The sequence below is a fragment of the Capra hircus genome, chromosome 20, assembly GCF_001704415.2.
Source record: "Capra hircus breed San Clemente chromosome 20, ASM170441v1, whole genome shotgun sequence".
NCBI lineage: Eukaryota > Metazoa > Chordata > Mammalia > Artiodactyla > Bovidae > Capra > Capra hircus.
The window spans coordinates 25,469,676-25,492,359 of NC_030827.1; the positions used below are offsets into that span (position 1 = coordinate 25,469,676).

Genomic DNA, 22,684 nt, shown 5'->3' on the forward strand with positions numbered 1-22,684 from the left:
AAACCACAAAAATGCCACTGGCCTTAGTAATTACTTCCGGTTGCCCCACCCACTTAACCTTAATACTTTACACCTGTCATAAAGAGAAATTAACAAAAAAGGCTTTCACCACTTTGGATGAATTTCTGATAGATCTCCCAGTATACCCAGAAGAGTCAAAATTCTTAACAGGCTTTTTGGTAATAAGTTCACTACACTGTATGTTATTTGTGGATCAATGTTGAAAAGTTTTAATAGAGTACATATTGGAACATTAAGTACAAATACTGCTTACAGAAACTTGTTCTACTGCAGGCTATTAGTTACCAATTATGTGTTTAAATTTGTTTTAGGACTAAAATCCATCTAAATTTGATGATTCTGTTTATATTCTACTTCAACAATGAAAGATGTTAAAAGGAAAACAATCCTGGATCTATAATAAAAACTTCCTTTCAAGTACTCTACGGATACTTAATACAAGAAACTCATTAAGTGGTCTAATAAATAATGAAGGACACTATACTAAATAAATACTAGTTTGAAAAATAATAGATTTGGCAGATAGCATAACCATATGTATTTTATTTATCATGGAAGAACTTGAAACGCTTCTGAAAAGTTAGTGGCCATAGCGATTCAAGATACAACCAAAACTATAAACAAGAAGTGTGCTAGTAGAACCAATTTTTGTTTGTTAAAGCAAGACATTGATGTAGGAGTCTAACAAGGTAATGAGACAAGCATTGAACCATATCATCCATTTTATCTTGCATATCGAGCAAAGCTATCGTGAAACCAAACCTGGGTGGTGGCGCTAGTGATAAAGAACTTGCCTGCCAATGCAGGAGCCACAAGAAACACAGGTTCAATCCCTGCGTCGGAAAGGTGCCCTGGAGAAGGAAGTGGCAACCCACTCCAGTATTCTTGCCTGCAGAATGCTATGGACAGAGGAGCCTGCCAGGCTACAGTTCATGGGGTCGCAGAGTCAAACATGACTGAAGAGACTTGGCACACATCAGGAAACCAAAAGTTCAGTTTTAAATGGAATGTTGTTACAATACTAACAAGAGATCAAGCAAATGATACACCTAATCATATAATGAATAAAAAAAAAATCTTAAGAATTCGGGACATTTATGTCTCATTCTCAAACTATTTTCATTACTCCTAGATCCTTCTGAGCACGTTAGGGTACAGCAATGGCTGAAAGCAAAGGGCTGAGTCAAAACTGGGTTAGAATCCCAGCTTTTGGGCAAATTAATAGATTTCTCCAAAAATATTATGTATAAGGATCAATTAAACAAGGTAAAATGAGGACTAAATAATGTATGTAAAGTGCCTGGGCAATAAAACAATGTCCCATGTATTTTTAGTGCCTATGTATTAGAACCTAGACACAATGCTCAAAGGTAAAGACATGATCTCTATTCTCATGAAAATTACTATCTGACTTTTTTAAAAAGACAGACTGAACAAGTAATGGGAGGTTGTTGGTGAGATGCAAAAAAATTCCCATCTTCTTGGGATGGGATAATATGAGTTAGTAAATAAAATACAACAAAAGATTTTGTAATTAGAGTCAATTAAGTTGCTTCAAGTCTAGAGAAAAGCCTCGTTTTCTTCCTAAAGGCTGGATATTCCATTTTTGTATGTGTCAAAATAAAAATAAGACTTTATTCCTGAACTTAAAAAGTCTATAATCTATGCACCCATAAGAAGGAGGGAGGATAACTAAATAATCATTACTATAAAAATACAGTATCAATTAAGACTCAGATAAATCTCAAGGAACCCAAGCCCCACCATTTGCTACCTGTGCAATATTGACAAGTTGCTTAAATTCCATCAGCTTCCTCCTTCAAAAAACATATTACAGAGAATTCCCTGGCATTTCAGTGATTAGGACCCAATGCTTTCATTGCCGAGAGCACAGGTTCAATTCCTAGTCAGGGAACTAAGATCCTGCAAGCTGTGTGGTAAGAGCCCCCCATCCAGGTACTACAAAACATACCTCATAGTAATGTTTGGAAGGATTAAGTCAGGATACAAAGTAAAATGTAAAAGAGAGTGCATTTGGTTTTAAAGGCAGAAGTATCTATCTCCTTCTTCAGTTATATCAGTTAGAAAAAGTAACTGAAGAAGGAGATAGAAGATGATTCTTTCAGGATAGTTATGATTTTAAGAAGTTACTGTTAAAACATTATTAAAAAATTAAAGAAAAAATTTAAAAATATACTCATATATTTGGACTTACCTAGTGGTATAGTGATATAAGAATCAGCCTGCTGATGCAAGGGACATGGCTTTGATCCCTGGTCTGGGAAGACTCCACATGTTGAGGAGCAACTGAGCCTGTGGGCCACAACTACTGAGCGTGTGCTCTAAGACCTGCAAGCCACAACTACTGAGCCCACATTCTGCAGCTACTGAAGTCGGGGCACCCTAGAGCCTATGCTCAGCAACAAGAGAAGCCACTGCAATAAGAAGCCTGCAAGCTACAACCAGAGTAGCCCCTGTCCTCTGCAACTAACGAAAGCCCGTGGGCAGCAATGAAGACCTGGTTCGACCAAAAACTAGAAAAATAAAAATATATCCATGTGTTTAAAATCTTAGCAACTGCTTTTCTTATGTATATTACACAATAATGATCTATATACATATCCACTTTATACAGTGATAATAGTTATTTTGCACTATTTTCAAGTATCACATCACTTACTTTTTTTTCCATGTAGTTACCCTGTTTTGATATTTCTTGTTTTAATGGCCTCAGTAATAATCTATGAAGTTGATATACCACAATTTCTCAGCCAATCCATTACTGAAAAATCAAATTGTTATTATTTCTTTTACAGTATAGGTTGCTACAATGAAAATCTCAGTACCCTAATTCTTTAAGGTTAGTCACTGAGGGTAATATTAACTGGGTCAAAGGTGATGATAACTTTCCATGGTTTCTGACAGGTTATCAAATTCCTTTTTAAAGAGTGGTAAAATTTTATGTTGCTACTCACAATATGGGTCAGTCTCTATTTATGCTTTAAAGGCACAGAGGAATAGTATATATTAACTGGACTGAATTTATTTATTGTATATTCTTCCTTACAAACCTATAAAGGAGAAGATGAATTTGATTTTTGACTTGTAAGAATATTTAAAAATTAACAAAATTTCCTCAAAATTTACTCAAATGATATTATTTTATAGGAGCTGCTACTGGTAGAAACAGGTGGTAAAAGGTACCACTTACCTAAAATCTGACTGACTGCTCAAAATGTAACTCCAGAACATACTGCAAATGCATAATTTTTTTGTAATGGTATTAAGAATGTATGTTCAGATTCTTACTGTGCAGTTATATCATAGTACATGATCTGACGTATGGCATAGCCAAATCAAGTTTACTAAACAGACATTTTAAGACAGAATGCTGTAAGTTTTTTGGGTTTTTTTTGGCCACACTTCGCAGCTTGAGGAATTCTCAGTTCCCTCACCAGGGATTGAACCCAGACCACAGCAGTGAAAGCCCAGCTGGAATCCTTATCACTAGGGAGCAAGGGAACTCCCTTGGAAAGCTGTAATTGTTTTAAATAATATAGAAATAAACTTTCTCTCCCAATCAGGAAAATCCACTGGAAGACTTCATTTTTACAAGGAAACACTGGAAACAATCATTTTCTATTAACTTTGAAAGAAGTGAAAGTTAGAAAAAAAAAATGCTTACAAAATAAATTGGTTAATACTGCCTCAGTGAAAACCAGGATGCTTCAATGAAGCATGTGAAAGTTATTAAGTAACTGTTTTAAACTTGTAAGATATAGCATATTAATAATGACCAACTTAATACCTAAACCCTTCCTTGTTTACTTTTTAATCCAATGATCCAGAATTTTTTTGATTTTTAAATTACTAATTCATGTAGCTATAGTAGGTCACATAATAGTTTTTTCAGAAGCTGAAATAAAGGGAAAAAAATGGCCACAAAACACTTGAAACTTCTATAACATATTACATTTTTAAAAGATCCACTCTGTTATTTCATAATCAAACAGTTCTCCTCATACGCTGGTAATATATTAAAAAGCTGACGTACACACAATGTAAATTAAGAATTACGAGAACAAAAGCCACAGCAGCAGAGAACTAAATATGAAATAACTGCTGAATAAACAAACATCACGGCAAAGGGAGAGAAGGTGAATAAACAACTGGAAAACAAGTGGTGGTTTAAACAATAAATGAAATTAGTTATATCTGGAAAGGAACTGAAAATAATCTAAAGCTGAATGTTTCTAGTTTAGTAAAACAACATTCAATAGGCAATGTGTGAAAGTCAAACTTCAAGGAGACAAAAAGTATAAGACAATCCCTCATTAATTTAGCATAAAAATAAAAGTTAAGCTATGGATCGAAGTCTCTTTTCTGACTTAGGAACAGATAGTTGTTAACTAAAAATATTGGTGAAAATAGCAGATCATTAAGTGAATACACACATTCATGCATACACAGCAACTTTAATACTGTATTATAACTTAAAAGGTACACATGGACATTCTTTCAATAATCTTCAGATATAGGGTCAGTACCTTTCCATTGAGTGTAGGTCCAGTGGTTAGAATTCCAAGTGTCATTTCTTTCATAAACTACCAAGAAAATGCATATCTACAATCTACAGTTTTGTTTTTAAAAAATGCGAAGAATACAAAGAGATTTGTGAAACATTAAGTCCAAAATCAATCTAGATTTCCTTTTGTAGCACAACCTTTATAACTGTTTCACCGCCACCTAGTTTGACAAAAATCATGTCAGAAATTCACCTTTATTATCTTTTCAAAGTATTCAAAAGAACAATCATATAAAGAACTCTTTGTCCCCCATATAGCAGCATTCAGGCTGTAGTATCCAATTAAATTATGTAATTACAATGGCAAGTAACACTGGCATAGAAAGGTATGGAAACAAGCACAGCTGAGTCTTGGTAAACATGACTCATTACTGAGAGCTAAAGTCTGGTAGTATATTTAAATTAAGACATAATATGCAGTACATTGGTAAGGATGTTTTACAGAAATAACTGAGAGCATCAATAACGGAGCAAATTGTTAAAAGGCTGGTTTAAAAAATTAAAGATTCATTAAACCCATTATTGTAAAAGGCTGTCACAATGCAATATACGGATTTTTATTTGGATCCATGATAGAGTAACACTGCAGACTACCACGGTGGCCTTGTAAAACTATAAAATTGGGAAAGCAATTTTTTTCAGATATTAGACAACTGGATAACAGGCAGCATTATACTGTTATCCCTGAAAGAAGGAAAATTCAGGATGAAGTCTTACAGTCATCCCAGTTTGATCTAGAGGCACACTGCAGACCATGACAGAGCCCAAGCAGAACACCACAGCCTTGAGGAGCAGAGACAATATAGTGATTAGAGCACAGGGCTACTAACATTTGTGAGGCAGAGTTCTCAAGAAAAAGAAATTAAAGGCATCCAAATTGAAAAGGAAGTGGTAAAATTATCTCTGCTCACAGATTTATAGGATACTACACACAATCACAAAACCTATTAGAGCTAATGAACAAGTTCAACAAAGTGGCAGGATTTAAAAAAAAGAAATCATGCATGCTCTATCATTAAGTCATATCTGACTCTTTGTGACCCCACTGGATGCTCCTCTGTCCGTTGGGTTTCCTTGGCAAGAATACTGGAGTGGGTTGCCATTTCCTTCTCCAGGTATCTTCCCAACCCACAGATAGAACCTACATCCCCCGTGCCTCCTGCATTGGCAGACAGATTCTTTACCACTGGACCACCTCAACACACAACAAATACCAGTTGTGTTTCTATACACTAACATTGAACAATATGAAAAGATTTAAATTCCAATTTAAAAGATATATGCACCTTTATGTTCACTGCAGCATTATTTATAATAGCCAGGATATAAACACAACCTAAGCACCTACTGATGGATGAATGGATAAACAAGATGTATATATAAATACAATGGAATATTACTTGGCCCCCAAAAGAAATCTTGCCATTTGCAACAATATGGACGGACCTAGGGGGTATTATGCAAAGTGAAGTAAGTCAGAACAGACAAACCTATGATTTCACTTACATGTAGAATCTAAAAAACAAAACAGACTAATAGATACAGGAAATAAACTGGTCGTTATCAGAGGGAGGAGTGGTTGGAATGTGGACAAAACAGGTGAAGAGGATTAAGAGGTACAAACTTCCACATAAAAAATAAATAGGTCATGGGGATGTAATGTATTAATACACCATGTGAAATATAATCAATAATACTGTTACAACTTTAAGGCTTCAGATGGTAAAGAATCTGTCTGCAATGCAGGAGACCTGGGTTCAATCCCTGGGTTGGGATGATCCCTGAGAGGAGGGAATGGTTACTCCCTCCAGTATTCTTTCCTGGAGAATTCCATGGACGTGGGACCCTGGCGGGCTACAGTCCATGGGATTGCAGAGTCAGACAAAACTGAGCAACTACCATTTTTTTCACTTATCACTTCTTTCAACAAACAGTAACTAGATTTATCATGATAAAAAAGGCCTGATAAAAAATGCCAAGACCATTTCAATAGGGAAAGCACCAACAAATGGTGCTGGGAAAACTGCATACCCACATGCCAAAGAATAAAACTGAATTCTTTACCTAATACCATACACAAAAGTTAGCTCAAAATGGATCAAAAACCTAAATGTAAATACTTAAAAATAAAACTCCCAAGTTTTGTGCACCAAAGGACATATACATGATAATAGATAAATATCCAGAATATATAAAGTGAAGTGAAAGTCACTCAGTCGTGTCTGACTCTTTGAGACGCTATGGTCTGTAGCGCTCAAGGCAACCCCATTCATGGAATCCTCCAGGCAAGAATACTGGACTGGGTAGCCTTTCCCTTCTCCAGGGGATCTTCCCAACCCAGGGACTGAACCCAGGTCTCCCACACTGCAGGTAGATTCCTTACCAGCTGAGCCACCAGGGAAGGCCAGAATATATAAAGAACTCCTACCACTCAACAAAAAACAAACCAAAGTACTTGAACAGACATTTCTCCAAAGATATGCAAATAACCAACCAGCACATGAAAGAATGCTCAATATCACTAGTCACTAAGAAAATGCAGATCAAAACCACAGTGAGATACCTTTTGACACACATTAGGATGGCTATTATCTAAAACCAGGGAAAGTAAATGCTGATGAGGAAGGATGCAGAGAAACTGGAACCCTTGTGTGTTGCTGGTGGGAATGTGAAAATGGTACAGCCACAGTCTGGTCGTTCTTCAAACTGTTGAACATAGAATTACTGTATAATCCAAACAATTCCACCTAAGGTAGGGACTGTACCACAGATATTTGCACATCCATGCATATAGCAGCATTATTTACAACAGGCAAAGGTGGAAACTATCCAAATGTCCATCAACAGATGAATGGATAAACAATACAGCACACATATACAACAAAAGCTCAAAAAGGAACGCAATTCTGACACATGCTATATAACATGGATGGACCTTGAAAACATCATGCTAAATGAAATAAGCCAGTCACAAAAGGGCACATATTACACGGTTTCTGCTTATATCATATATAGTTTAGCAAATTAATATAGCCAGAAGGCATAAAAAAGGTTACTAGAGACTAAAAGAAGGAGATAATGGGGAGTTACCGTCTAAAGGGTTCAGAGTTTCTTCCTGGGATCACAAAAATGTTCCAGAAATGGATAGTGGTAATGGCTGCATTGCCGGGGGCCAGCGTGAGGAACTCCGCCCATGGCAAAGGTCATGAGGAAGGAGGCTTGGCATACGCAAAGGAGTGATCAAGCCTCAGGAAACCCCCTGTTCCTGAGCATCTAACCCCAAAACCAGAGTCTGTTTTATGCTCTCACCTATACCTCTGACTTTACGGGGGGCTCTCCCCCATAACCCTTTCTCTCAGAGAAGGAGTAAACGTGCAGCTCCAAGGCAATAAAAATTCCTGGGCGTGACAAGAGTGTTTCAGCTTATGGACTCCTCTGAAGGTTATCTAGCCCGCCTGTATAGGTTCGTCCGGCCACATGTGATTGCTTACAGCCTCCCAACCTGAGAGGCATGAGATGTTTTAGACTTACTAAAGGCAAATTCTTTTGGGGGGTTGGAAATTATTAGTATAATGGGTTGGTTAGGAATTATATTGGTGAAGGGTTTTTCATTTGTTGTGTCAATAATTGCTGCTAATTCCCTGCTCTGGGTGGGACAAGGATGTCTCGGGTCAAACCTCTCTGCTGACAGACTAGCTTGTGTGACAGCATTATCCATACTCCTGCCACATGATTGCTTACTACCTCTCAACCATAAACAGCACAGAGAGTTCTGGAGTATTTTGAGTCTTAATTAGCATAGGGCTTTTTCTTCTCGTTGAGTCAATGATTGCCGCCAGGCCTCCATATCCTTAGGCACCTGGGAATATATTAATCAATGTATTTGGAATATAGAAAAGGAAATACAGTAGTTTTTAAGGTTAGCAATACTAGACTTTTTGAGTTAATGGATTTTCTCTTTTGTAATAGATCACTGTACTTTGTTATAAATCACTGTGTCCTTGCTATGTGAAAATGTAACTTTATCATATCTTAAGACTAAATAGATCTTAAGGGGAGCATTGGTGAAAGGATTTTCATTTGTTGGGCTGATGTTTGCTGCTAAATCTCCATGTTCCCTACACTTATAATGAATATAACTAGCATATAGGAAGAAATAAGTATTAACCTTTAAGCATATAGGAGAAATAAGTATTAACCTTTAAGACTAATCATGTTAACCTTGGGTTAAATAAATTCCTTTCTTGATTGTAACTCACTACACCCTCACCCTATAGGAATGCAACTTTATTTGGAGGGTGGTGCCTGGTTTAAGAAAAAACACCCTTGGAAAAAATAAGTTTTTTGGTTATCAGAAAGAAAGGATCATAAAATGTCAGCAGGTCTCACTCATGGCCAGAAGATGATGTACCCTTTTTATACATTTATGTGAAGCACCTGATTTTGATAAAGGTCAGTCCCATGTGACTCTGTATTCATCCCTATGTGTAACAAAAGGTATATAAGCAAACCCAAAAATAAAGAAATCGGATCAGTTTCCGGAAAGACTGATTCCCCCATGTCGCTTCTTTCTTGCTCCCGTTTTTCTGGCTGAATTCCCATCTGGAGCATGGATGCTATTCCACGTAATCCAAGTTATTCAGCCTCTTTTTCTCCACTAATCTTCCTACTACACTATCTGTTTCTAATCTCTCTATATCTGTGATTAAATATGTATTTTTCCAAAGACGCTGACTCCATCCCCCCACCTTCGAATCACCCTGGATCCACCGGGGCTGGACCCCGGCACTGCAAAATACTGAGAATATGCTTAGTGCCACTGAATTATACACTTAAAAGTGGTTAAAACTGTAAATTTTGTTATGCATATTTACAACTTTTTTAAAAAGAAAGTGGAATGACATCTTTAAAGTGCTAAAAACTTTCAATCTAGAATTCTATATCCAATGAATAGGTGGTTATGGACTGAATACCCATAACATTCAGAGTCCCCCTGCCCTCTCAAATTCATAGATTGAACTCTTAAGCCTAAATATGAGGTATTTGGAGACAGGGCCTTTGGGAGGTAATTAGGGTTAGATGGCATGATGTGGGGTCCTTATGATGGGATTAGTGCTTTTGTAAAAAGAGATGGCAGGGTGCTTGCTTGCTTTTCTATGCCATGTGAGATGCAGCCACCTACAAGCCAGAGACAGTCCTAATCAGAAACTAACCATAGAGGCACCAGAATCTTGGACTTCTAGCCTCTAGAACTATAGGAAAATAAATTTCTGTTGTTTAAGCCATTCAGTCTATGGTATTTTGTTATGGTAGCCTGACCAAAAAAAAAAACAAAAAACAAAAAAACATCTCTTTCAAACGCAGAGGCAAAATAAAGGCATTTCCAAATAAACAAAAGCTGAGATTTTGTCCCCAAAGATCTGCACAATAAGCAATGTTAAATGAAGTTCTGCAGGCTGAACGAAAGATACCAGATGGAAAGAACATCAGAAATGGTAAATTTCTGAGTAAATATAAAATTTTTTCTGCTTAAATAAGCAAGGTGACAATATATAGCCTTGATGTACTCCTTTCTGGTATTCTCATCCCTTTAAGAATTTTCCACAATTTGTTGTGATCCACAAAGTCAAAGGCTTTAGCGTAGTCAATGAAGCAGAAGTACATGTTTTTCTGGAATTCTCTTGTTTTTTCTATGATCCAACAGATGTTGGAAATTTGATCTCTGGTTCCTCTGCCTTTTCTAAATTCAGCTTGTACATCTGGAAGTTCTCAGTTCATGTACTGTATAAGCCTAGCTTGAAGGATTTTGAGCATTACCTTACTATCATCTGAAATGAGTGCAATTGTATGGTAGTTTGAACATTCTTTGGCACTGCCCTTCTTTGAGATTAGAATGAAAATCAACCTTTTCCAGCCCTGTGGCCACTGCTGAGTTTTCCAAATTTACTGGCATATTGAGTGCAGCACTTTCACAGCATCATCTTTTAGGATTTGAAATAGCTCAGTTGGAATTCCATCACCTCTGCTATCTTTGTAGTAATTTTTCCCAAGACCCACTGGACTTCACACTCTAGGATGTCTGACTCTAGATGAGTGACCATACCTTCATCATTATCTGGGTCATTAAGACCTTTTTTGTATAGTTCTTTTATGTATTTTTGCTCTTCTGCCTCTGTTAGGTCCTTACCGTTTCTGTTCTTTATCATGCACATCCCTACATGAAAATGTTCCCTTGAAATCTCCAATTTTCTTGAAAAGATCTCTCGTCTTTCCAATTTTATTGTTTTCCTCTACTTCTTTGCATTGTTCATTTGAAGAAGGCCTTCTTATCTCTCCCTGCTATTCTCTGGAAGGCTGCATTCATCTGGGTATATATCTTTCCTTTTCTCCTCAGACAACCACTTGGTTGGTGCAAAGTAATTGCAGTTTTGCACTGTTGAACTTTGCCATTTGATACTGGAATATATTCTTAAATAAATGTGGTCATGTTACACATCATTTTAATGCACATTTCTCACTTTATGTTTTTTGTTAAGGACTAGTCACTTGCTATTTATTTTATATTTATTTTAGACTAGAGCAAGAAGGCAATGGCAACCCACTCCAGTACTCTTTCCTAGAGAATCCCATGGATGGAGGAGTCTGGTAGGCTATGGTCCATGGGGTTGCTAAGAGTCTGACAGGACTGAGTGACTTTGCTTTCACTTTTCACTTTCACGCATTGGAGAAGGAAATGGCAACCCACTCCAGTGTTCTTGCCTGGAGAATCCCAGGGACATGGAACCTGGTGGGCTGCCATCTATGGGGTTGCACAGAGTCGGACACGACTGATGCGACTTAGCAGCAGCAGCAGCAGCAGGGCAATGATGTTAGACAAAAAGCAAATTCGAATAATTTTCTTATTTGAGTTCAAAATGGGTTGCAAAGCAGCAGAGAGAGCCCACAGCATCAACACTGCATTTGGCCCAGGAACTTCTAATGAAAGTACAGTGTGCAGTGGTAGTTCAAAAAGTTTTGCAAAGGAGACAAGAGCCTTGAAGATGATAATGGCCAGCCCTCAAAAGTTGAAAAAGGCCAACTGAGAGGATCACTAAAGCTGATCCTCTTACAACTACACAAGAAGTTGCTGAAGAACTCAATGTTGACCATTCTATGGTCCTTTGGCATTTGAAGCAAAGTGAAAAGGTGAAAAAGCTCAATAAGTGGGTACCTTGTGCTGCTGCTGCTAAGTCACTTCAGTTGTGTCCAACTCTGTACAACTCCATACACTGCAGCCCACCAGGCTCCCCCGTCCCTGGGATTCTCCAGGCAAGAATACTGGAGTGGGTTGCCATTTCCTTCTCCAATGCATGAAAGTGAAAAGTGAAAGTGAAGTTGCTCAGTCGTGTCCGACTCCTAGCAACCCCACGGACTCCAGCCTACAAGGTTCCTCCATCCATGGGATTTTCCAGGCAAGAGTACTGGAGTGGGTTGCCATTGCTTTCTCCAACCTTGTGAGCTGACCGCAAACAACAACAAAAAATAACATTATGAAGTGTCATCTCTTATTCTAAGCAACAACAATGGATTGTGATGTGCAACAAAAAAGTGGATTTTGTAAAACAACTTGTGAAACCAGCTCAGTGGGTAGATCAAGAAGTTCCAAAGGAGTTCCCAAAGCCAACCTTGTGTGAAAAAAGGTCATGGTCACTGTTTGGTGGTCTGTTGCCTGTCTGATCCTCTACAGCTTTCTGAACCCCAGTGAAACCAATACATCTGAGAAGTATTCTTGGCAAACTGATGAGATGCACCCAAAACTGCAATGCCTGCAGCCAAGACTGGTCAACAGAAAGGACCCAATTCTTCTCCCTGACAACACCTGTCAATGCTGCACAACCAAAGCTTCAAAAGTTGAACAAATTGGGCTATGAAGTTTTGCCTCGTCTACCATATTCACCTGACCTCTCGCCAGCCAACTACCACCTCTTCAAGCATCTCGACAACTTTTTGTAAGGTAAATGCTTCTCCAACCAGCAGGAGGCAGAAAAAGCTTTCCAAGAGTTCACTGAATCCTAAAGCTTGGATTTTTACGCTACAGGAATAAACAAACTTATTTCTCGTTGGCAAAAATGTGTTGATTGTAATAGTTCCTACTTTGATTAATAAAGATGTGTTTGACCTTTGTTATAATGATTTAAAATTGTCTGAACCACAATTACATTTGCATCAACCTAACAGTTCACAGTAGACTGTACAAAGTTAAGAATGCATGTTGTAATCCATAAAGCAACCACTAAAAAAAGGAGGTAGAACTAAGACATAGAGAAGAAAAAATGAGCTTCCAAAAATGTACTCAATCCAAAATGAAAATGAGAAAGGTAAGGAGGAGGAGAAAACGAATCAAATGGAAATTAAAAGGCAGAGACTGTCAAACTACATAAAATAAAGCAAGAGCAAAATATATGTGCAAGGTACAAACTTTAAATGTAAGCTCACAAATAGGTTAAAAGTAAAAGGTAGAATAAGAGGCACCATTTAAAACTAAGAATAAGAAAACGGAAGCTATATTAATACCATCAAAGTAGACTTCAGAACAAGGATTAGCACCAGGATAAAGAGAGATGTTTCATAAGGATAAAAACATCAATTCATCATGAACATGTAAGACTCTTCAATCAATGTCTATGCATCTAAAAGTAGAGTTTCAAAATAACTGAAGCAAAAAAGTGATCCAACAGAAGAAACAAATTATTTTTTGAGATGTTAACACTTCTCTCTCAGTAACTGACAGAAGACAGACAAAAACAGCAATAAGGATAAAGAAAACCTGAACAATGCTATTAACCAACCAAAAACTTATTTGAAATTTATAGATCACCAAACCCCAAAAGAAAAAATGCACATTCTTTCCAAATGTACATGAAACACTAATCAAAATATACCATATTCTGAGCCATAAAAAAGTCTAGGAAAATTTCAAAACTGAAATCATAATACTGTGTTGTTGATTACAATAAAATTAAATTAGAAATTAAAAATAATGTAGTTCACCAATAAACAGTGAAGATAAGTACTATAGATATATTAGTGGATGCTCACCTTGCATTGTTCTGGAAAGGCTTTGGAGTAAAGAATACAAACTGACACATAAGATGTGGAGACTATCACTCAGATACATTCTTTATATAACAAACTCTGTTACAATGCATTATAAAAGAATAGGAATAGCAATAGTAGTACTAATTGCTATGCAGTGGCCTAATATTTTACATTTATTTATGATGTAACTATATCAACATACACACACACAACTTGATAGTACAATGATAGCTAAGTTCATAATGCTGGTCCTCAGGATATACTAAGTTTTGAAGTACTTTCTAATTCAATGCTACATTATTTAACTACTCTGTATTTTTATTGTTTTCTAATTTTTAGATGTACAGTATTTACCCATTAGACAGAACATGTAACACCCTATGTGTCAGTCTGAAAGGCATCTTTAGAACTGGATAATGTATACTAGAAAAAATACAGGGCATGAAGAGCCATATCTCTAAAATTATATAGTTAAAGTAAAAAAGTAAAAGAAAGAAAAACCTCTCAAAAAGGTTATTAATCATGTTTAGGTATCAAAAAATTAAAATATTTACAATAAATAAGCCCTTTAAGTTAGTAATCCCACTTCTAAGAATCAATCCTAAAATTGAAACGTTATCAAAAAGACTGGGCTTCCCTGGTGGCTGAGATGGTAAAGAATCTGCCTGCAACGCAGGAGACCCGGGTTCAGTTCCTGGGCCAAGAAGATCCTCTGGGGAAAGGAACGGCTACCCACTTCAGTATTCTTGCTTGGAGAATTCCACGAATGGGGGTGCCTCAAGTGCTACAGACCACAGGGTCACCAACAGCTGGACACGACTGAGCAACCAGCACTTTTATCAAACATTATCCTTAGGAATACAGATGTTCATTCTAGCATTGTATATAACTGCAAAAAACTGTAAACAACCTGCATTATATACAAAACATGTCACAAAAATAACACAAAATAAACACAACACAAAAATAACAAAATATATTATTATGGGGTAGCCATATAATGGGAGGTTATATATCAATTTACAATCATTCTTTTGAATAATTTTAAAGATAGTCACAACATAATGCAAATAAAGTAAAGAAAAAAAAAAGGGACATCAAACTACAAAACATAATTTGTGTTGTATATAAGTATGTTGGATGTTGCTGTTTTTAAATATTCATACAAAAAAGAAGTAAATTTACCAAGACTATGACATTAAAGGTGATTTAATATTTCCAAGTTAATGTTTCTACAATGTATATGTTTTACTATTAAATAAAACAAATTTTTTTAAGTTACATACAGTTTAATGACCAAATATTAAGTTTAATAACATGAATAAGCCCTTCAAAAACTTCTTCAGAGTAATAGTTTAAAATTCACACCATGAAAAACAGGTTATAAATGACTAAAGAAATTTATCATGAGAATGACAATTATATAGCAATATATCTACACAACTGACTGGCAGAAACTATGTAAAGAAAGGCAGTAATATCACAGATTATTTAGTAAAGTGCCATAGGCTGTAAGAAGAGGCGTTACATGAGAAAGTCACTGAATACTCATTTGACATACACAAATGAATATACTCCACAGATATAAGACCATGGTAACTGAGAATCAATATTTTGCTCCAAGATCCCCAAGGAACTCAATATCTGAGTAGCAAATTGACTAAGAACGGCAGTCTCAATTAACTCAGATTCTAGGGTTATAATACCCATCTGATTTTCTTTTCAGATTAACAACTCTACATAGGAAAAAAGTGCAATGGGGCAGGGGAAGAGGATTTTTCTTGAAAGATGAAATAAACAAGATATTGTATTCTCGTTGTTTAATGTGGGTATTCTAAATTAACTTTCAAAACAACTCTAAAAAGTGTTTCCATTTTAAGAGGATACTCACAGAGGTTAAATAACATGCTCAAGGTCACACAACTAAAAGAAGGGATTTAAAGCCCTAATGCTGTATCTATAAATACGCTCATGGTCTTTCTAGTATCACAAGCGTCTCATCAGGTTGAAAATTTCAAGTAATACAATGTACAAGTTACGATAGTTCTTCTTACAGTTTGTAAATGTCTTCAAGTCCCATATATTCCCAAAGGGGGAAATAAGACAATGAGAGGGGAAAAGTAATTAAAGAGTGGTGCCATCTTTGTCTCTCCTCTATGGATCTGACGTAGCTCTCCTATCATTTTGAAAAAAGAGGAAAAAAGAGGCAAAGATTGAAGAAAAACGGCAAAAGGAACAAAAGTGTGAAGACAGGCAGAACAATAAAGAGGATAGAAGAGACACAGAAGAATGAAAAAAAGAAATGAACAACGTTAGCCAACGAATTGGCCAGAGAGTCAAAACCAGACAGAGACAGGGCGGAAAGAGCAGAGGAGAAAGAAATAACCAGCCATTTGAAAAGGGAAACTGAAAGGAGGTAAGAGAAAACACAAGTAGCCAAAAAGATAGAGAGATGACTATCAGCTACACAGTCAGCAAAAGAGGAAGAGTCACAAAGACAGAGGGAAAAAAGACATACAAACATTGGGCAATACAAACATATCTGGGATCTGGGGCTTTGTCAGCACCTACCTGGTGGACAGCACCTCAAGACAGCCTTACCTTCTTTTACCCTGAGGACAAATCTCCACTATTTTCCCCTGTTCACCCCCCCCACCCCGGGCCTGGGGCGGGGGCGGGGGGGGGGGGTTGATTTGGGGGTGGAGCAGGATCAGTATAGGAGGGCCAGTATAGAGAGTATAGAGAGTAGAAAATTCAGGGAAGATGAATTTGTTATTCCAGGTCCCAATAAGATCTTTATTAAGAAAGCAATTTCAAATTTAGAAGATACTTTAATAGAAGAATCAGTGAATTGTTACACCATATGTTAAATCTAAAAACAAAGATTTTTTAAAAATGGGGTCCTTTAAAGAAATAGTTGTTAAAAATTCAATCACATGTAGAAAACTTGATGAAAACTATTTAAATTTCATGGAATGTCAAAAAAAGGCATATGAGTTAACAAAAATGCCAACAAACAGATCACTTCCTTTGAACTTCTTTGAATGACCTTTAACCATAATTAGCTAAGTAATTCTCAAGCTTTTTTGAGAAGTAAATCAGATCAAATCACTTTCCTACTTAAAACCCTATAATGGTTTCCCATTAAAATTAGGGTAAAATTTAAACTTGTTACCATGGACCTAAAATCTTACCTAACCCACCCCCTTCCTATCTGTCTGACCTTGCTTTATATCACTCTCCCTCTTACTCACCATGTCACAGCTTTTCTTCTCTTCTTTGACTACTGTCACCAGCTACACTTTACGGCATTACCTTGTTCCTCTACCTGGCACACTGTTACCTTGGCTTCTCACGCAGCTGGCTCCTTCATCATTCAAACCTTAGTTCATATTTCATATCTTCATTCAAACCTTAGTTCATATTTCATATCTTCTCAAAGTGTCTTTCTTTGATTGCCCTATTAATAACACCTATTTTACCCAAACCCCCAGCTATTCTCTAGCCTATCACCTTGCTTGATTTTTTTCTCTAACATTCATTATTCTATGAAAGTATCTTAATCATTTAGAAATAAAGTTGCCATATGCTTACACATGAAAATATAAGCTCTAAGGGCAACAATGCTGTTCTTTATTTATTGGTATATCCCCAGGGCCAAGAATATGGTACATAGTGGGTGCTCAAATAACTGAATAAACAAATGGAAAAGTACAATACAGTTTTTATATTATAAATAAAATATGAGCTTAATAAAAATTCCTTGCAGAATCTTTACAAACAGTTACAGACTATTGTAGTTACAGATTGTTGTAGTCGAAAACTCCTAGCCAGAGAGATTTAGTCCTCAGTCTAGGCACGTGCGGCTCCAGTCACCATGTGAATGTTTAATATATTATAAAGCTTATTAAAACAGGAACTTTATTTTAATTTTTTGGATGTAAATTTCTCACTAGTGAACTATGCTTAAATGTCTTTTAATTGATAAATTTTAACTAACAATACATATTCAGTAGTCACTGTAAATAACAGATGCAAATCAGTACACTAATTGAATCCTCAGCTCTTGAATTTAAATTAGCATTCTCAGCCCAACATTTCAGTTTATTTGTGTCCTATATATTGCTTAGAGAAAGCCAAGATCATTTTTAATACCTATTTTATTGGAAGCATTACAATTTTTTTAAAAAAGACCTTCACCAAATAATATGCAATAAATTCAAAGTTGAAACAAATAAAACATTTAACAGGAACTGAACAAAATGCCTATTCACACATATCTTGAAAAGTATGCCCTATAAAGAGAAAGAGTTTTATGAACACATAGTACACTGCAAGCAGCAAAGCTTCCATATCACTACCCTATGTTTTAAGCCTCCTTATCTTGTATAATGTAAGTGATACTTGTAAGCTTGCAAGTGGCAAGCTTATCCTGAAGAATAAAATCAGAGCACAGACTAAGTCAAATAAGATCAGAAAGCCTGAACCCAGAAACAGATTGGATGATTGCTAGTCTCAAATTCTGAGGTCTGCATTGTTCTTTCCTTTATTCCAACTCTACTCCCAGAAATACATGATGAAAAATGGTCAATTTTCTTTCTATATATTGTCACCAAAAGATGTTACTGTTTTCTTCACTTCCTCTCACCCCTACCTTCATTAAGAACTTACTATCAGATGATGGACATGAGGCTTTTAACAAGTTTAATGTGGGTATCTAGAATTAATTTTTGAAATTATCTGACAAGCTGGCCAATCAAAAAAGCCTTATAACTCTAAAAACAAAATTATCCTCTTTCTACTACCAAAGAAACAACAACAAAATCCCACCTACATTCAAATACAGTATAAAATGAAGCATTATATATCTACATACTGATATAAACCTTTATGATTAGTTTATAATTATATTCAGTTAAACAAAGTTAGACAACCAATTTCCAAGGAGATAATATACAGCTTATGTGCTTTGATTTCATTAAAAAGATAATGTATTTTTATAGATAAATCTCTAAAATATGACCTGAAATAATCTCTAAAATATGACCAAAAAACCTGATATAAAATCCAAACAAATAAAATATTATCAATTCTACTTTATTGAGAGCCAAAGTGCCTACATAATAACATGCAAGAATTTTAAATTCTTGAAAGCAAGTGTCAAGTACTAGACACAATTTCCATACACAGCAGGTAGTAAAGCAAGAAAAGAACTGACACAGTTACTCTCCTTAAAAGAGACATACAATGAAGAACTGTTATACAGCGCTAACATACTACAGATCTATGCATTAAAGATGTTGTGGCTATTAACAGTTTAAACCTTTACTGTATTTTGCTAATTGGTACATAGAACTTTAAAGCTTTTGAAAGATAAAACATTCCAGTCAGTTCAATTCTCTAGCATTGTTCAAGTACTGCAAGTAGGAACAAAGAGGAAAATAAATCTGCTTTAATTGCTGAAGAATCACAAATAGAGATGGCTGAATACTGTAGAGGAAAGACCTTTTGTTCCTTAAACAATTTTAATAAAGATCATTCTCTATTTTAAGTTTAAATAGTTCTTGTCTGTGTATTAAAACTATTATAACATTCATTTTCTCTGTATTTAGTATAAGTTTTTATATAGTTTGACTGTATGTGAAAATAATTTAAATTGGGAGTATATTTTAGAACATGCTGCTCTATATTTATCACTTTTATTTAAAACAACTATATGAAAATTGATTTGACTTGTTTTAATCAGTGTTATACGTAAGATTAACTGAAGTTGTGTTAAAACAAATGACATGTCATTAATAAGAGGAGAAATATTTCTATTTAAATAATAAATTAATGCTATTAATTGAATAGAATTCAGTAACTTAAGAGCATGTTTTTTCCATAAACATAAAATAAGCTATGTTAATATTAATTCATATGCTGAGGTATATTACATCATATAATAGGAATATTATATGCAATTGAATGATCTTCTAAACATAAGCAATCACTATGTGATTAATGCTACTGGTACATAAAACATTTACTGATTAACCTATACCAAAAGTATAGAAAGAAGAACATTTATTTCTAGCTATACTAAGTCTTAACATTTTTCATTACTTGGATTTTTTGTTTTCCAAAATCAACACACTGCCTCCTGTACCCTGCCCCCACCAAGTACTTGAAAAAAGGCCAATTAAAGAACAGCCATTTCAGTATAAAATTTACACTACCAAAATTATCAGTCATTACTTCTTTATAATTTTAAGCAATCGTATTGCTACAATTTTATACAATTTTAACAGCTACTCACCAATTTTTTTCAGTAGTTTATGGGTAATGTAAAATCAACAGGGAGCAATAATACATAGTTAAAAAAAAAAAACTGCCGTTTCTAAAACTTAAAACTACCTAAAACTATACTGCAACCTAACATGTACATTTAGTCAACACTTCTCTCTTTTTAATAGTCTCATACAAATATAAGAATATAAATAAGCAACTGCAAAGTAAAAAATATTATTCCATATTTAGTGAGTCTTTAAGAAAAAAACTTTCATGCTAAACTGCCACCATGAAAGGTTCTCAAAGGCTGCTATTCTTTGATGTAAAATGAAATACTACTTAGTGAATAAAACATAAAAAACTCCTGTCTACCCTTCAAAGAGACATATCCTTTGACCCAGTGCTCCAGACTAAAGCCTTGAAATTTTTGCACAAGAATGCTGCATGAGCAAAGTCCAGACAAAACAGACACTTGAGATGCTAGAAGGCTGTATAACCCCAATTGCAGACACTACTCCTAATAATCTAGCAGAGATAGCGCAGCCATACACCAAAAGAAAGTAATCTCACCAAAAGAAAACTGACCCCTTAAAAAAAAAAAAAAAAAAAAAGCAAGCAGTCAAAGCAAATGCAAGCCTTTAACTTAGGTTTATCTTTTTGTGCAGGTCACCTCATAATGACCAATTTTTAATTCAAGTTTGCAGACTTACAAAAAGTTTTCATCTATAAACTTTTAGTATTGTGGGAGGCAAAAATAGCATAAAATACAGGTGTTGCAAATACGATTTTATTTTGAAGACTTGCAAAAATCATTCATTTTTATAAAGTTGTTAGAGCAAATTCAAGCAAGGAAGAAATTTAAAACCTATTAATAATAAGTGACAATAAATTTCTATTAAATAACTTGTTGCTTGCAGACATTCTAAATTAGCAATATTATCACCCTGTTGGCTAAATGTGTTAATAACATGTGCTTAATCAAATAGCAATTACTTATTGTAAGTATCAACAAGTCACAAAGCTTTAATTACTGTGTTATTGCTATTTGGAAGTAATTGGCAAACAGTAAAACACAAATAGGCAACATTCAAATTACTGACTATTTTACACACACACCTAACTTTTAAATCAAGATATTAACACAGACTACTTAAAATGTCCAAAATATTAGGATTTTAGATTAATACTATATACTATCAAGTAATTTTTCAAAAAAAACTTAGAAATTAAAGCTATCGTTCACAACCCAAGCCACAGATTTGAGATTCACAGATTGCAAAAGAGAAAGGTTCCCTTCTTACATGCATGTATGTTGAGAATGCATGTGTTACTAAGTATAACACCTTTATAAGATATAAAACAAGTGGTGCTTAATAGTTTTTAGACAAAATAAGTACCTAAATGAAAACAAACCGCTGAAAGTATCAATATAAACACTGAAGGCTAGTGCCTGGCACACTTGAGGGCTCAGTAAGTATATATTAAATAAGTAAATGAAGGAATGAAAGATGGCATATAATAATTTTATGGAGGTAATATGCTAATGTCAAACCATTGAGACTTGTTTCACATTATTTTTATGAATAAACTGAAATAATTCTTGTATTTTATCACAGTCTTTTTTTATCTTTTGTGTAAAATATTAACTATAACAGGTGACACTTAAATAGGTAATTGTGGAAAACAAGGAATCAGTATTTTAAAAAATACTTAATACAAATGCTTAAAAAGCAAATAAAAAATACACCTATGCAGGTCTAATTTTTATGCTTTGTTTTGTGGGGAGCCTTTACTCAAAATCTTCAAAGAGTACTGAAAATTTAACTTCTCTCCTTTGTATAATACAAGTGAATATAAAAAGACAATGTGTTCACTGGACTTGGGTATTCATCAAATGTACTGAAAGGAGATTGGGGTGGGGTGGCATGAAGAAAAAAAGTTACTCTCTTAATAAAGCACAAAGACAAAGACATTCTTCACCCAACCTCCATGGTACAGCAATTCCTGCAACAGAGGCACAAGGGCCTAGCAAACAATCATTTGTAAGCTTTCCTTATTATCTGTAGGACATATTTGGAAATAATAATGGTACAACCCCAAAAAGTTTTTTCTTTTTAAACACTGTGCTTCTACATATATCAACAAGATTATTTTAAGACACTGTCATCTACTCTTTTAATATTTAACATTTTATTAGTTGCAAGAGTAAATGAAAAGGATAGTTAGCAGTTTATACACAACAGAGATTTTAAGAATGATTAAAAATTTGCCATGTGCAGAATATAAAATTCATTATTAGCAGTAATCCAGGAATGACTACAACTTTATTCTCTGGAGATCTGTTTTCTAACAATGTCAACATTGTGTATAGTTCTAAAATGACAGAAAAGAATTCATTACACTAGAAAATGCCAAGTGGACTTTACCCCTCTACATTCTATACCTTAAAAAAGAAAAGGACAGGATACAAGTTATCAATATACAACTGATGCCCAGAATAAAACAATTTTTCTTTGTATGGTATTGATGTCCACAAAACACTATAAAAATTCCTTCAATTTTTTTTTTTACTTGTTACACACATTAAATTCAGCCTGTCAGAAGTAACAGTAAAAAAAAGAAATTTACTTGGTGACATGCCCTTTGAGCTAATCTAGTAACAGTTTTAAATAATAAGCAGCATATACCTAAGATGAAAGAAATGAAACAGGACAGTACAAATAAAAAAGT

General features: G+C 35.1%; 1 protein-coding gene across 1 annotated transcript in view; it reads right to left on the reverse strand.

Annotated features, from left to right (window-relative positions):
• NDUFS4 (NADH:ubiquinone oxidoreductase subunit S4) overlaps positions 1–22,684 on the reverse strand; it is a 113,931-nt gene that overhangs the window by 26,900 nt on the left and 64,347 nt on the right. The gene's annotated exons all lie outside the window — the stretch shown is intronic.